The sequence below is a fragment of the Rattus norvegicus genome, chromosome 6, assembly GCF_036323735.1.
Source record: "Rattus norvegicus strain BN/NHsdMcwi chromosome 6, GRCr8, whole genome shotgun sequence".
Classification (NCBI taxonomy): domain Eukaryota; kingdom Metazoa; phylum Chordata; class Mammalia; order Rodentia; family Muridae; genus Rattus; species Rattus norvegicus.
In genome coordinates this window covers 33,055,832-33,071,265 of record NC_086024.1, presented here as the reverse complement: position 1 = coordinate 33,071,265, position 15,434 = coordinate 33,055,832, and the positions used below count along the sequence as shown (strand labels likewise).

At 41.7% G+C, this 15,434-nt stretch overlaps 1 protein-coding gene across 9 annotated transcripts in view; it reads left to right on the top strand.

The window, feature by feature from the left end:
• The window catches only part of Ncoa1 (nuclear receptor coactivator 1), a 277,740-nt gene that overhangs the window by 158,564 nt on the left and 103,742 nt on the right, over positions 1-15,434 (top strand). For all 9 annotated transcript variants that reach the window (XM_039112177.2, XM_039112179.2, XM_039112182.2 and 6 more), the window contains 1 exon segment: positions 13,537-13,695. The gene's annotated coding sequence lies outside the window, so the exon portion shown is untranslated.

The following is a 15,434-nucleotide window of genomic DNA, read 5'->3' as shown; positions in this document are numbered from 1 at the left end:
TGTATACCTGGGTGCCCTTGGGCTCATAGAAACCCTCTTTCCTCTGCCTCCTGAGTGCTGAGATTAAAGATGTGCATCTCCAGGCCTTTCCCTGTGATAGTATTCTAGCCTGATTTGGGTGGGCCACCTCCTAACTTGGTAGAGCTGCTTGTTAGCAGAGAGCTAATCCTTGCAGTTTAGGTGTTAGGGTTATTTTTCAGTTATTTGAAGATGGACTCAACCCTAGGTGTTTTCTCTTACCTTGTGGGAAAAGGAAAGGAGTGGAGAAGGGAGGGGACAGAGATTACATTGTACAGTGAAGTCAGAAATAGGCTTTCTCTAGGTTGTGGGGACTCATCCAGCAGTTTTACTAACTTACTTGTTTTACTTTCTCTCTGTGTTTTGTGGATTTAAACTATCCATATGGGAGCTTATGGTTTAGTGGGGGAAGAGAGCAGTAAGTACAGTTACCCAGCAAATATGTGCATTTAAAATACGACTAAGAAAAGAAAGTCTGAGGGAGCACCTTCCCAGCAGAGGCCTTGTCGGGATGGAGGCATTGCAGTGAGGGAGAAAGACTGGGGAGGGCAGCTGACCAAAGCAGAGGATGCTCTGAGGAAGTGGGCTGGGGGGGAGTTTGGGCCTTTACAGTGAGGCAAAATACCACAGAAAACAAGTCTGACGAGTGTCAGACTGCACGTGTGTGCATCGGAGGCCTTTCTGACAAACTGCATGGTTGGTTTGAGTGCATGTGTGGAAGGTGGCTGGGCTGTAACTGTGTACATCTTGGGATACAGCAATCACAGGATATAATGATCCTTTTGAGAAGGGAGAAGGAAGAAAGTGCATGTGAAAGAAGAATGAAGAATTAGACAAAAAGTTAGTTTTCAACAAAGGTTTAAACTTAATATTAGGTTTTTTTAAAAGCCAGAAGGGATTGGTGGTAAAAGTTCATGCCTCTAAGTCTGACAACATGAGTTCAATCCCTGGGATCCACATGGTAGGAGAGAATATATGTGAGGTGTGGCATGCATGCATGGACACACACACACACACACACACACACACACACACACACACAAACAAACAAATAAATAAATAAATGTAAAACAATTAAGTCAGAGAAATGTGGGGTTGGGGATTGAGCTCAGTGGTAGAGTACTTGCCTAGCAAGCTCAAGGCCCTGGTTTGGTCCTCAGCTCTGGTTTAAAAAAAAGGCAGAGGAATATAGATGTAGAACTTAATAGAGATAAAAATAATAGGAATAGTCTTTTGAGACTAATCTCTAGGCTGAATGTGCTTATATCTAGAATTAATAATGCTAGAATTTACTAGTCTGAGGCGTTTTGTATTTTTTCCACATAAATGTTATGGTGAATGTACTACTCATTAATTTTTTAGCCTTAGTAGTTGATATACAGGCTATTGAATGTACAATTTTGACTATAAATTTATAATCTGTCTTAAAGAATAGATGAGAAATGGAATTTAAGGTTTAGTACTCTGGATTGATTCTTTGTTTACATTTTAAAATCTAGCATATAAGCATCAGTATCTTCCTAAAGCATAGTGAAAGTGAAAAACAAGATACGGAGGTATGTACATCTTCTGAAACAGAAAATATTATGGACAATTAAATTGATAAGTTGGGTGAAAACAGTGGGAGGGCATTGGGAGTTCCCTTAGTGGGTGAAAACTGCATGTGGGGATCTGAGTTTGAATCCTAGCACTCGTGTTGGGAGAAGAAAAGAAAAGAAAGCCAGCCAGCCCTGGTTGCCAGTATGTGAGCTCCCAGTCTTGGGGGAACAGAGATAGGCTCATCCTAAGAACTCACTGACTAGACTAAGAGTACACATGGTGAGCTTCCGGTTCAGGAAAAGAGCTTTCTCCAGGCAAAAAGTAGAAAGCACCGACATCCCCTCTGGCCGGGAAGCCGTGTGCACACACCCCTCCACTCAGCTCATTGGCATTCACTAGACATAGACAACATACAGCCCGCACACACACTGGTCTTTATGGGAAATATAATGGTTTATATCAGTTATTGGAAGGTAGCTGCCAAGTAGAAGGGCTAAAACTTAGTTGATTAAGGTCTAAATCATGTTTATCATGTGCCATATGCTGTCTTAAGTCACTTAAAAGTATTAAATGTTTCTTCTAACACTAAGTAAAAGTATTTTATCCAAGATTAAAAGTACACAGCCAGAAAGTAACATAGTATAGTTGGACTCTAGAATCCATACTTTTAATTTTATTCCTGTATTTATTCCCTCAGTGATAAGAAAAGAGTCTGGGTACCCATAGGTAGATGTTAATAGTTCAGATTCTGTTCATTTATGGCACTATTGTAAGGTTATATTTTAACAGTATTCTAGAATTTACTAGTCCATCTATTGTTGGAGGACATTTTTGGGTGTTTCCATTTTTACCATTATAAAAATTGCTAGGATGAACATTGCTCACTTTCCTTATTTCTCATGTGCCAGAGTATTATTGCTGGCTCATTGTAGTCTTACTACTTACTGAGCATGCCCAGATGGAGACTTTAGCAGGATTCCCCTTGGAGCATTTGCTTTGTATACAGACCAGCAATTTGTATCAGTTCAAACATAATACAATTGTATTTTCCTAAAAATTCCCTAGATTTACTCAGAAAAGTTTTTTAAAAATCTGAAAACTTGTATGAAGAAATAAGGTGTTTTTGAAAGAGATAGGAAGATTTTCATAGTTGAATTTTCTAATCATAAAAGTAATTGAGCCTTTTAAAGAAATACAAAAAGGGAAACTTAAAAATGTCATTCTGTCATAAAAAGTAAAGAACTTTACTTTTAAAATCTCTGTTACTGACAAATCTCCTCTCTACAGAGGGAAGTGACTACATTCTATAGCAAAATCAAACTTTAGTTACTTCTGAATTATAAATTTTAGTATTAATACAAATGGCCTTATTTCCATTTTATTTATATCATTTTCAACTTAAATCTAGGGAACACAACACTTTTGTCATTATTTAATAGAAAAAATAGTAGCATCATTTCTCATAAAGAATTTTAATCTCAGAAAAAAATCTGCCTTTACATTATTTTTCATATATCTTCTTGTCCGAAATGCATTTGGTAAGAAAATTAATAAGAATAGTATGGAATCATAACTTTATGCTGCTGAAAAAATATTACAATTACCATAAACTGTGACAGCATAGTTCATCTAAGCCATTAGTGTGAACACACTGGGAGTTCATACTTTACCTTATTCATTTCTACCCCGTGTTTGCTTTCTGCACTTGTGGTAAAATACTATTTAAAAAAAAACTGTAGAAGAGAAAGGGTATATTTTAGCTTATGTCTAAAATGCTAGCATCTAGAGTCCATTGTAGCTAGAAAGGCATGATAACCAGTAGAGAAAGTGTGCAGCAGAGCAGGACGCTGGATGACCACAGTGTATTCAACATACAGGAAGCAGAGAAATAGAACAGGAAGTGGGACACGAAGCTATCCACCCTCAAAGCCTGCTCCAGTGACAGACTTCCTATAGCAAGGCTCCACCTGCCTAAGGTTCCATAACTTTTCCCAAAGAGTGGGGATCAAGTGTGATACACAAGCCTGTGGGAGGCATCTCTTACTCAAGCCAGCACACGCACATCAGAAAGTATATCCTAAGGAAAGTTATAAATGGCTTATAATGAAAATAACCTTGAATCTGTACTAATTATTAGAATAATGTGAAATGCTTATATTGTAAGTTTTATTAATAACAAATGACTTCTACAGTGTCAACAGTTAATATAGATGGGTAAGAGAATAAAGAACACTGGTCTGTAGCTTCTTTTGATAGCCATCTCATAAATCAGCTGTTGCTAATGGAAGGAACCATTTTGCTACTTACTCTAAAGTCACAATTCATAGTGTTAGTTGTGTGTACAGACATTGCTTTGATCTGTGTCCCTTCCAGTCAAATTGCATAGATAGGGCTTACTGCATATTACAGCTGCTTAAATTTTTCATTTACCCAATTATTTCACTTAATAGCTGTTTTGCTTATTTTTGTGTGTTCATTGTTTTGTTTTTCGCAAGACAGAGTTTCTCTGTGTAGCCCTGGCTGCCCTGGAACTCAATTCTGTAGACGAGGCTGGTCTCAAACTCAAGAGATCTGCCTGCCTCCACCTCCCAAGTGCTGGGTTTAAAGGTGTGCACCACAACTGTCCATCCTACTGGCTGTTTTTGTTTTTAAATGTCAGAATGGTGGATTTTAAAATTGTCAAAGCTAAGATCTTTAAGGATACATGAAACACGATTTTAAATGTTCTAAAATGAAATAACAGTAATACTTAAAGTTAGGAGTAGCATTCAATACTTAATCCAGGTAGACATGGTAGTTTGAGCAGGTATTGAGTATTGGTCCCTTTCTAAATTATAGTTAAAATAACATCAGCAAAAATAAAATCAATGAGTTTGATTAATTCTGAGGAATCAAAATTAGAGAAAGAAGAAAGTGTGAGCAACCAATACAAAATTTTTAAGATAGGAAACAGCCTGAATACTAATAACAATCCTATGAACCCTAAGAAAGACTGGTTCTAAGTGGAAAAAGAAGAACCAGTTAAATCTGTACTGGTGATTCTTCAGAGGGCTCAGTATAAGGACCTTGTTTCTCTGGGGGCTGGAAAGATGGCCAAGTGGTTAGAAGGATTGGCTACTCTTCCGGAGGACCCAAGTTCAGCATCCACATGGCAGAGCTAACAACCGTCTGTAGGATACGTCCATGGGGATCTGATGCTCTCTTCTGGCCTCTGTGGAGACTGCATGCAAGTGATGCGCATAAATGCAGGCAAAGTACATATGTACACAAATACAAATGAATGAATGAAATCTAGAGAATTGTGTTACCCTGAAAGTGAAAGCAAAAGAAGAGAATGGTGACCAAAGCTACTTAAAGGTAGCAGTTGACGGCCAGGAGTCCTTGCGTCTTTGCAGTTGTGCTGATAACCTCTCTTCTAAGGTAGGCATTCTCTAGTCCTGATTTCCTATACTGTTTCTGTAAGTGTTACAGCTCTGAGGGGAAAGGTATCCTGGCATTTGGGTGGAGTTCAGGCTCCACCTCAGGCAGCAGTAAGGATGTCAAGAACAGACTCTCAGGAAACAGCTTCAGTGAGACAACTTCTTTAATGGGAGGAACAAAGGCACTTAAACTTTTGGGGGTGGGCAGGGGCTTTCAGGGTGTGTGTACATCATTGGCTGGGGTCCAGGCACTGAAGTTGCCTCATTGGAATAAAGAGGGATTCCAGGTGCTATCAGACATGACCTTCTAAGGGAAGAGGAATTTAACCTGGCTGAAGGGCTGTGCAACCTCCTGGCAGGGGAGGTAGGGGCACAGCGCTATGTGCTCCAGGACATGCAGGCCTGCGATGAGAAAAAGCAACTGTTTTTCACTAGGTACCACTCCTAATTTTGGAAAAAGGAACAGCTGGGCACACGTCTCAGGCTGCCCACCAGATAGGCAGTTGTAAACTTGAGTGCCACAGCTAATCAAGGCACTGTGAATGTTCAGACATAAGGGCTCGATGGCAGTGCTCAGAGCCAAAGTAGTGTTATAATTTGAGGGATCCAGTGTGCCCATGAACTAAGGAGTTAAGACAGTCTGAGATACAGAAGAGAGATGGGAGAGATAAGGCATAGCCCAGGACAGCTAGAGGCAAGATGAGAGAACCTAGTACCCAATAGGGGAGACTACAATTGGTGGACGTGAATTTGACCTGGGAGGAACATACAACCAGCACTCTCCAAGACTGCCAGTCAGAGTATTATTCAGTAGCTGATATAAAATTAGGATTACCTAAATCTGTCCCATAGTTTTTGCAGGACCAATATTAGCATCCTCTTTAAGTTTCTGGCCACATTTTATAGTATTCTTCCTCCTGTCATGAAGAAAACTGGCATGGGGTAACCCTCAGAGGAGAGATGGATAAGGGTATTGTAGGGGACTGAATCAACCTTTGGCAGCCTGACAATAGAACAATTTCCTGTTAGGATGGGCTGTTGGTTACAGGTAGAGAGGTTGGTCTCAGTCTCTTGGAAGTTAAACATGCATTTGTAAGAGCTATCCTGGACAGGTGTAGGTAGGAAGAAATACAGGAGGAGAGTGCAAGTTTAGATATAAACGATTTTCAGGACATTTGATTGTGCAGTAGCAATTGTGGACTTTGAAATATACTGAGGTCAAGCTGTTTATAGTAGTAGAGTGAGGCTTTAATAAAGTCTGAGTCCATGAACAGAGAGAGAGGAAGAGTCACACTCCACTGGATGGAGTTTCTATAAGTTCCAAGTGGAAGCTGAGAGGCCCAGGAGGGCATAGAGTGCTGTGAGCCTTCTAGGACAGAGCTAAGAGATAGGCGGGACAAGGTTGCAGAGGCCAGGGAAGCTTTAAAGCTTAGCAGGCAGCTGCCATGGCGAGGAGACAAGGAAACAGGGAATTTGGTTCCAATTAAAAAGAGAGTAGGAACAAGTGTCTTAATAACTGGAGACTTGCCTATATTGTGGGGTCCAGTGTATATAGCAGGTTCCAGGACCTGAAAGAAGACATTTATTGAGTAAACTAGGAGAGACAGATGGTTGGAGCAGGAGGAGGGAAGGGGGAACTGAAGAGATGAGCTCTAGCATCTGGAACGAAATATGGTGGATGGCAAAAGCCAGCAGAATCAGTTTATCTGTACACACCTTAAGAGAGTCAAATCAGCAACTTGAGTCAGTTTGAAATGTTGAGATGTGGGTGTGGCTGAAAAGTAAGTATGCTTCCCTGAGGTAATGCTGCTGGAAGAGAGACCTCAAAAGGGAGTGGTGCTCGGAGACCCTGCTGTGTTAGGAGGGACAGGTGGTGAGAAGAGAAACAGTAACATGCAATTTAAAGGCTAACTTTTCTGATTCACATATAAGGAGTTGACTCATGGCCACAGATACATGAGTGCATGGAGATGTAGTTTTAATGCTGTATTAAACATGTATTGTTTAAAAATCCTATCTTTTGTAAACTGAATCCAGTGACCAGAAAGCCTAGAGATAAATTTCTATCTAGACAAAACTTTTCTTTCTTTCTTTCTTTTTTTTTTTTATTAACTTGAGTATAGACAAAACTTTTCAAACAACCAGAATCAGGTGGATGGACTGCTTTTCTTTGCCCTGGATGGGAGAGAAAGGTTTTTGTAATTGAATGAGAGGGGAAGTGATGTTGGCTATTGGGAGTTTGGGGTGTTCTATCCTGAGGACGTGGAAAGCTGGTAAGGGGAAAGGTGTGTCAGATTGTATGGTTTGCGGGAGAAGAAGAGGGTTGGCTGTTGAGCTTGGGGTCAAATGGATGGGGAGAGCAAAAGAAATAGAGGCTCCTACTTCAACTAGGAATTCCCTTCCCAGCAAGGGGATGGAAAAGGGTTGGTACCACTAGGAAGGAGTAGGTAAGGGAAATACCCCTAAAAATACAGTTCATTGGTTAGGGTGGGGGTGGTGAGGCTGGTAAGAATATTCCCATACTCTAACAACAGAAGAGTGAGGAGAAAACCAAAAAAGTGGCCCCAGTGTGCAGCAAGCAGGTGACAGATGGTCCATGGCCAGACCTAGGAGGTCAGCTGGAGGGTAATTTGGGTTTGATATCCTCATGCCACAAAGGACACAATGATAGTCAGTGGCCCAATGTCCCTGTTGATGGTACCATGGTGTGATGTTTTGTTTGTATATGCTCGGCCTAAGGAGTGGCACTATTAGAAGGTGTGGTCCTGTTGGAGTAGGTGTGTCACTGTGGGTGTGGGCTTTCAGGCACTTATCCTAGCTCCCTGTAAGCCAGTATTCTGCTAGCAGCCTTCATGCTATGAAAATGTAGAACATTCAGCTCTGCCTGCACTGTGCCTGCCTGGATGCTGCCACGCTCCCACCTTAATGATAATGGACTGAACCTCTAAACCTGTAAGCTACCCCCAGTTAAATGTTGTCCTTATAAGACTTGCCTTGGTAATGGTGTCACTTTACAGCAATGGAAACCCTAACTCAGACACATGGCATGGTCAGAATGGTTTGAAAGGGTTTGGGCAGATTGGGGCCCAGTAACCCTCCTGGCCACATTTGAAACAGGGACCCAGAGGCTAAAAGGCCTCACCAGAATCAAATGTGTTTAATGTTTGGAACTTTTCACTTCCCTTGGTATATCGTGAAGGCCACAGCTAAGGCTTCTATCATGGAGTCAGTGGTCTTTTATCTAGACGTTTAGATTTGGCCCCAGTATCAGGGAAATTCTGGGAGAAGACATAGGTCATAAGGAGTTGTTTTCCATCTGGGGACATGGGATCCAGAATGCAAGAGGGCCGTTGTAAGGCGGTCTGGGATTTGGAATGGGTTTTCATGTCTGTCCTGAATGACCTCTTAGATTTTATTATAATTTACTGCTTTAAGGGTAACCTTGCGGACACTGGCCAGAGGGCAAGTTATAAATTTATCCCTATTGTAATTCCATTCAGGATCCTGGTCAGGGACTGACTCGACCCTAGCTAGTGGGTGGCATTAGTTTGGTGGGTTTCATCTGTGTGTGCCCTAACCTGGTCCCAGACTCGCTTGCACTCCTTAGGAAGAAGGTCATTGTTGAGAATCATATAAACATCATGGAAGGTGAGGTTGTAAGATTGGGTAACATACTGGAATTCTTTAATGAAGGCGGAAGAATTAAGAGTGGAAGACCACAATCTCTTTTCTATTTGAGAGAATTCACTTGGTGAGAAGGGATGCGTACAATGACCAAGCCATCCACCCCACAAACTCCCACAAAGGGAGAACCATGACTGGTTTAGGCCAGATAAGGGAAGTTAAAGGGCATCCCATTGGCAGAAATGGGTGGAAATGGGTGCCTGAGAGGGTTGATTTAAAGGAGAGTAAAGAGGCCAGAGATGAAGAGAAGAGACTGTGGCCAATAAGGGCAAGGCTCTGGGGGGGCAGGGTCATTACCATGATAAAAATTAGGGGAGAAATCATCTGGTCTGGGCTTCATAGCTAGGAGGAGTTGGTTTCCTTTGGCTTATGCCATGTGGTCACTTTTAATCAAGATGAGAGTAAAGTCACATGGCAAAAATCTATCCTTTCCAACCCTGACAAAGATCAGCCATGTAGCTGTTTCCATCTCAATGGGGGACAGCAGCTAAGTGGCAGCAAGCCACATGTTCCTTTAAAATTACCTATGTGTAGATTTTTAACCATCAGCCTCAATGTTACATGTTTTCACTTTTTTGTTACAGATTTTACAGGGCTTTAATCATACCCAATATGCTTACAAAGATGTATACTTTAGCACACGTTTTAGAGAGTTAAACCAGAACCACAGGAGTATGAGATGAGTACCAGTCATCCACATGGGAATAGTTTGTCCCTTTATTTTGTTTTGCTCTCCTTTTTGTGTCACATAGTCAAGTGGCTTGACTGATGTGGGACAGAGATTTTGGAGAAAACCATTAAATGAACATATTGGAACAGCGTAAAACAACAGTCCAGCGCTGCTCAGACCCAAAGTTCATCCTTGTAGAACTGAATCCAGAAAGCTGAGAACAAAGAAGGCGTGGAGATAGGAAACTTTTGAGCTCTGGATATAGACAGAGGACACTGCAGGAAGGAGCCGATGAGATTTTCTGGGCAGAGAAGAGTATGTACCCATGGCAGCTGGACTAGTCCTTCACTTCCCCGCCTCTGTAGAAGTCTGACTCCTGGCTCCCACTTTACAACAAACTTATAGATCCATCAACAACAACTTAAAAGATAGGACATGTACACCTTAGAGTGTCGGGGAGAGACTAGACAAAAACAAACAGGCTTGAAGGAGATAAAAGAGAAATGGGGAATCTTTCCATTTCTTAGACCCAGAGGTCGCTCACAGTTTTCGTAAAAGTCCTGAATAACATTTGAATCTAGGGTGCTGCACTGGCTGGTTTTGTGTGTCAACTTGACACAAGCTGTAGTTATCACAGAGAAAGGAGCCTTCCTTGAGGAAATGCTTCCAGGAGATCCAGCTGTAAGGCATTTTCTCAATTAGTGATCAAAGGTGAAGAGCCCATTGTGGGTGGTGCCATCCCTGGGCTGGGAGTCTTGGGTTCTATAAGAAAGCAAGCTGAGCATGCCATGGGAAGCAAGCCAGTAAGTAACATCCCTCCATGGCCTCTGCATCAGCTCCTGCTTCTCGTCTTGCTTGAGTCCTAGTCCTGACTTCTTTTGGTGATTAACAGCAATGTGGAAATGTAAACTGGATAGATCCTTTCTTTCCTCCCCAACTTGCTTGTTGGCCATGATGTTTGTGCAAGAGTGGAAACCCTGACTAAGACAGGTACCATTAGGCAGCCAATTGTTTTGACTATCTAAGGGCTTATTGAGGCCACATTTGACTGCAAAAGTGAAAGAATTTAGGGCCCTTCAGGTTGGGTGTCAGATATAGAGACTGGAGACTTTCTAAAGGCATCCCAAGGGGAATGAGCTGGTATGGAAGACACCATTCTTATAGATGAGAGAGGGAAAGGAAAATGTCATTTCAACCTGGAGTTGTGGGTGTTTGAGGGAGGACCAGAGGAAGATACAAGCCATTCAGTGGGTCATCACCTCACTCAACAGGGATCAGAGGCTTAAACTGGCTAAGCTTAAGAGAAACTCCTGACCTGTTATCAGGGCTTTCATAGAGGCCAGAAGTTGAGAAGGAAACTGAGGCCTAAGACAGGGGCAGAAGGGGTGGCTGGAAAAGTTTGGAGAACAGAGTCACAAAAGCCAGGAGGGCCTAGAGGAGCCATGGGATTTATAGGCAGCCCCAAAGTGAAGGTTGACAAACTGGGCAAGAGAAGACATGATAGCCAGACTGGACCTGACTGTAGGGGCATGGGTCAGGTGATGAAGGCCATTGTAGCCTTCAGGACTGGCTGAGCACCAGAGGGTGCCAGATACTAATGGTCGCTTTCTTGGACTCTGGAAGCATTTACACTGACTAAAGGGAAAACTTACCTAGTTACAACTGGTGGATGGGGTCCTGAGCTGTTTATTGGCCTGCTGGAAGGGGAATCTGTTGTGGGTTGACCAGAGATGAGGGATGGGTACCAGTGCAGCTTAGACCCAGAGGTGGAGCACAGGCACCGGGAGGCCATATCCGAGACAGAACATCAAGTGTGGCAACTCTGAGAGAACAGGTACGTCCTGGCAGGCCAAGGACCACCAGTCACACCAGACAGCAAGCCTAAGCCTCACAGAAGAGATCTACTGGGAGGGAAAACCCAGGTCTGTTCAGGTGAGAAGAAGCAGAGAACTGAGCAGAAGGTGGGGTTTATGTGGGATTTCTTTGGGGGCAGAGGTTTCCAGGGTGGCCTGGGATTGGTGGGATCCTGTTGTCTGATCCTGAAGCTCAGGGACCAGTAGGATTTTGTACTCAGGGGTTGGTGGGTTCTATGGCAAGCCCACGGGTTGGTGGGATTCTGATTTTTAGCCCTGGTCTTGGTCTTGGATAAAGTCAGGGTGTTCTTTCCTTAACCTTGGTCTTGGGGTAGGTCAGGCTCAGAGTGGCTTTCTTTGCCCTGTCATCCTACACGAGGAGATCCAACACGCTCTTCTAATCTCCACAGGCTTAAGACAACATGTGCTGCAGATATGTACAAGCAGGCAGAGCATTCACATACATAAAAGAAAATACATGTTTTTAAAAAAGATTAAATAAAGAGTGAAATCCTGGTTGAATGTTTGATACTACAGGATGCAAAGTATCTTTGGCATTTTTCAGAATTGATCAATATTTTGATATTTTTTAGTTGTCAATGCTGAGAAAGCTGCCTCACATAAATATGCAGTACAGAACGGAAAAGCATATTTAGGACCATTTCAGAAATTACTGGGAATTCTAGCCCAATCCCAAACCAAAATTCATTTAATTATCTTTTTTTTAATTAAGTTGAAGGAGCTGGAAAGAGGAGTCAACAGTCAAGAGCATTTGCTGCTCTTCCAGAAACCTCAAGTTTGGTTCTCAATACCCATAGCAAATGGCTCACAAATGTCTATAACTCCAGTTCCTGATAGTGTGTGATCTGACACTATCTTCTGGGCTCAACACAGAGAGAGAGAGAGAGAGAGAGAGAGAGAGAGAGAGAGAGAGAGAGAGAGAGAGAGAGAGAGAGAGAGGAAGAAAAAGAAGAAGAAGAAGAAGAAGAAGAAGAGGAGGAGGAAGAAGAGGAGGAAGAGGAGGAGGAGGAAGAGGAGGAGGAGGAAGAGGAGGAGGAGGAAGAAGAAGGGGGAGGGAGAGAGGAGACATACACTAAAAAATAAAATTAAATCTTAAAAAAAAATCAAGCCTACCATATAAGCAGCCATTTTCTAATCATTTTCCTAAGAATGCAATGAAAATATTTGAGACTTAAGTGCTGAAGAATGACATTTGGGAAATACTGCCTTTGTTTTTCATAATTAAACAGTTATATTCTCTAAGAGCAGAAAAGTTTGTGTGCGCAGTCCAACCCTGTGACTCATAACATGTGATGTCTGACATCCGAGCTGAGGTGTCTCAGACACCACGGTTATCGTGCTGCAGCGCACATGTGGCGTGAATGTGCACAGTGCACGTGAAGAACCAAAGCAACAGCCACTTCATGAGGTGCAATGTGAAGGAACAGGGTCAAAAGTATTTCAGACGAGTTATGCATTTAATTTCACATTAATTTTTGGTCCTTGAGTGTTCAGAACCCTTTTACTGTTGTCAGAACTTCTGTGGTTCCCACATTCAGTTGTATGAAGATGGAGTTGCTTGCCACAGTTTATAACTTTGGAGAATAGATAATTGTGTCAACCATTTGGAGTTTTCCGTTAGTTCTGCTCTGCACTCACTGACAACTGAAGCCTATCAGCTGTGACTTCTCGTCTTTAGTCCAGCTTCCCAGCACTTAGTAAGGGAAGCCTTGAAAAAGTTCCTACAGAGAAAATCTAAGCATGCATTTTGCCCAATGTAGCTCCCTTCTTTGAATAAGAGTCAGATCTACAATTTGATTCTGCTTTGATCACTTTCCAGTTTCTTCAAAGTTATTTTTTATATTTCATCCACAGTTTATAACTCTTATCTGTGAGCAGATTAATACAGCACAAGAGAATCCATCATTGTTGGAGCAAGAATGCAACTGACTTTAAATATAAAAGCACGTAAGCTTCTCATAATCATAATACATAAGAATATTCAAATAACGAAATAATCAGGAACAGGAAAATTATGTTTTATACGTAACAAGAAGGATAGGCATGTAATGGCATAGATGGTTTTTTAAAGCTTCTCAGCAGGTCTCTCAGAAACTGAGCAGAGTGTAATTATGTATTGATTACCTTAGTGGCAAGCTGTCTCAAATAACATCTCCAGGAAGGTCTTTGCCTGTAAATTCAGATCTTCATCCATTGTGGTTTGGAAATATTTTCCATTTGACTTGAAAATTTGCATTTCTCTCATTTCCTAGTATTTTTGAGCTCTATTATTTCTTGAAGAATAAATGGCAATCTAACCTCCCATTTGCTTTTTTCTTCTCACTTATTTTAGTTGTTCGTGTAATTGACCTTAAATGAGGGGAGAGCAAATCGACTAGCACCATCTCTGGACACCACTGCGTTCCTCCACTCCCCCAGAAGCCGCCCTCTGGAGCACTCAATTTGACCATATCTGCTTTGAGGACTCAGTATGAACAAAGAAGTCTCCCAGGTAGAGAAGATTTTAAGAACTTTGTCACCGTAAACATGTGGAAGGAGAACCATTACCTGTAAAGCATTATTGTTTTTTAAATGGTAGGATGAGTTTGGTCTGGGAAGCTTCAGGGTTATTGTAAAATGAGAGCTAGTATTCCTCAGTGGAAGTGCTGGCAGATAAGCAGTGTGTTTAAACAGTTGAAGAGATAAAGGTAAGACTATCAGTTGGACAAACAGTCTAAAGACTCTTATATAACACGCGGTAGAGTTCACAGTAGCAGGTAATTCTTAGATCTCAGGTAGGTGATAACTGCTCTTGCCACAGTGAAGGATGTTTATGTGAGATTATGGGTGTTAATTTGCTTCACAGTAATAACCAGTTTACTATATGTGTGTGCCTGATAACATCATGACTTAAATGTGCAGAGTAAATATTTAAATACAGTAAAACTTAGTGTAAAAGTAAGTAAAGGCCCTAATGAGACCAGTTTCCCTTGAAGGTATAAGGAGACCAGGAAGTGCAGAGGAAGACGCTCAGAGTCATTAGCATTACGGAAACATGAATCAAAGCCGGAACGAAGTAGCGTTTCCCCAGAAGAATGCTGTTGACAGCGTGTAGAATTGAGTCCTCATGCTTCGTCACCTTAGATTTGCATTTCCCCAGAGTCAAGAGTTAATTACTATATGACATAGCAGTTCTACTCCCAGTTTTACACTCAAGATAATTAAAATTTACATCCACAAATGCTTCTGCATAAGCATTCATAACCATGTTATTGATAATCTCCAGAAGTAGAAATGATTTAAATGTCCACCAGTTGATGAATGGATAAACCAAGTAGAGTATCTGCAAACAGCGGGCCTTCATTCCACCTTGAAAGGACAGTGACTGTTCTAGTCACGAGAGCATGAGCTGTCTGAGGACTCTAGCTTGAGAAACTTTCTTACAGAAGCTCGCCGTCTATAAAGTACAGGAGCTTTGCCGTGGTTCTTTTTGAGTGGAGGATCAGTTTGGGGATCTTTGGCTCTTGGAGTGTCACCTTCATCTTGTGTATTTTTTTTTTTCTGTGCCACTTGTCTGCTGGGCAAAGGACACTCTTAGAGTTGTTTGTTAGCTAACTGATGCTGATTCTTTGAATTATGCAGTTCTAAGCTCAATCCGAGAGACAAATAGCTAATTTTGTATGTAGAGAAATTAACTAAATTTAAGGGTAACATCCTGTCCCATGTGCCTTCACCTATTGAGGTTGATCTGGCACATTTTACCAGAGATAGATGTAGTTTTGGGTCACTGAAATTACTCTTTAGAAATTGCATGAAATTGGGTATAATTTAGCACCTCTTTAAGTCAACAGACTACTTTTACCAAGACATGTTCAGTCTTGTTAAAAAGTGATATGCAAATTGGCTTTGTTAATTGCCCTGACTTAAATCCCCTAACAACCAAATGTAAAGTCATTTTACATACTCATGACAGCTCTGATAGCTTGTTCCTATTGGAGGCTTTGTATTACTGTGTGTGTTGTGTTTTGTAAGTATAAGACACTTAATACAGGGATCGAGCCATCAACAGATTAATGGGGGCTCTCCTACAATTCTCTGAACATTGCCTCTTATTTTTGTAAGGTGCCCATTTAGTGGCTGCTGCTTTGTCTGCTGCCTTCGCTCCAGAATTTCAGAAAAACTCAGCAGATGTTCAACTTGGGCATCTTGTCATAGTCCCATCTTAATAAATACATGTTTACTTCTGTGGTA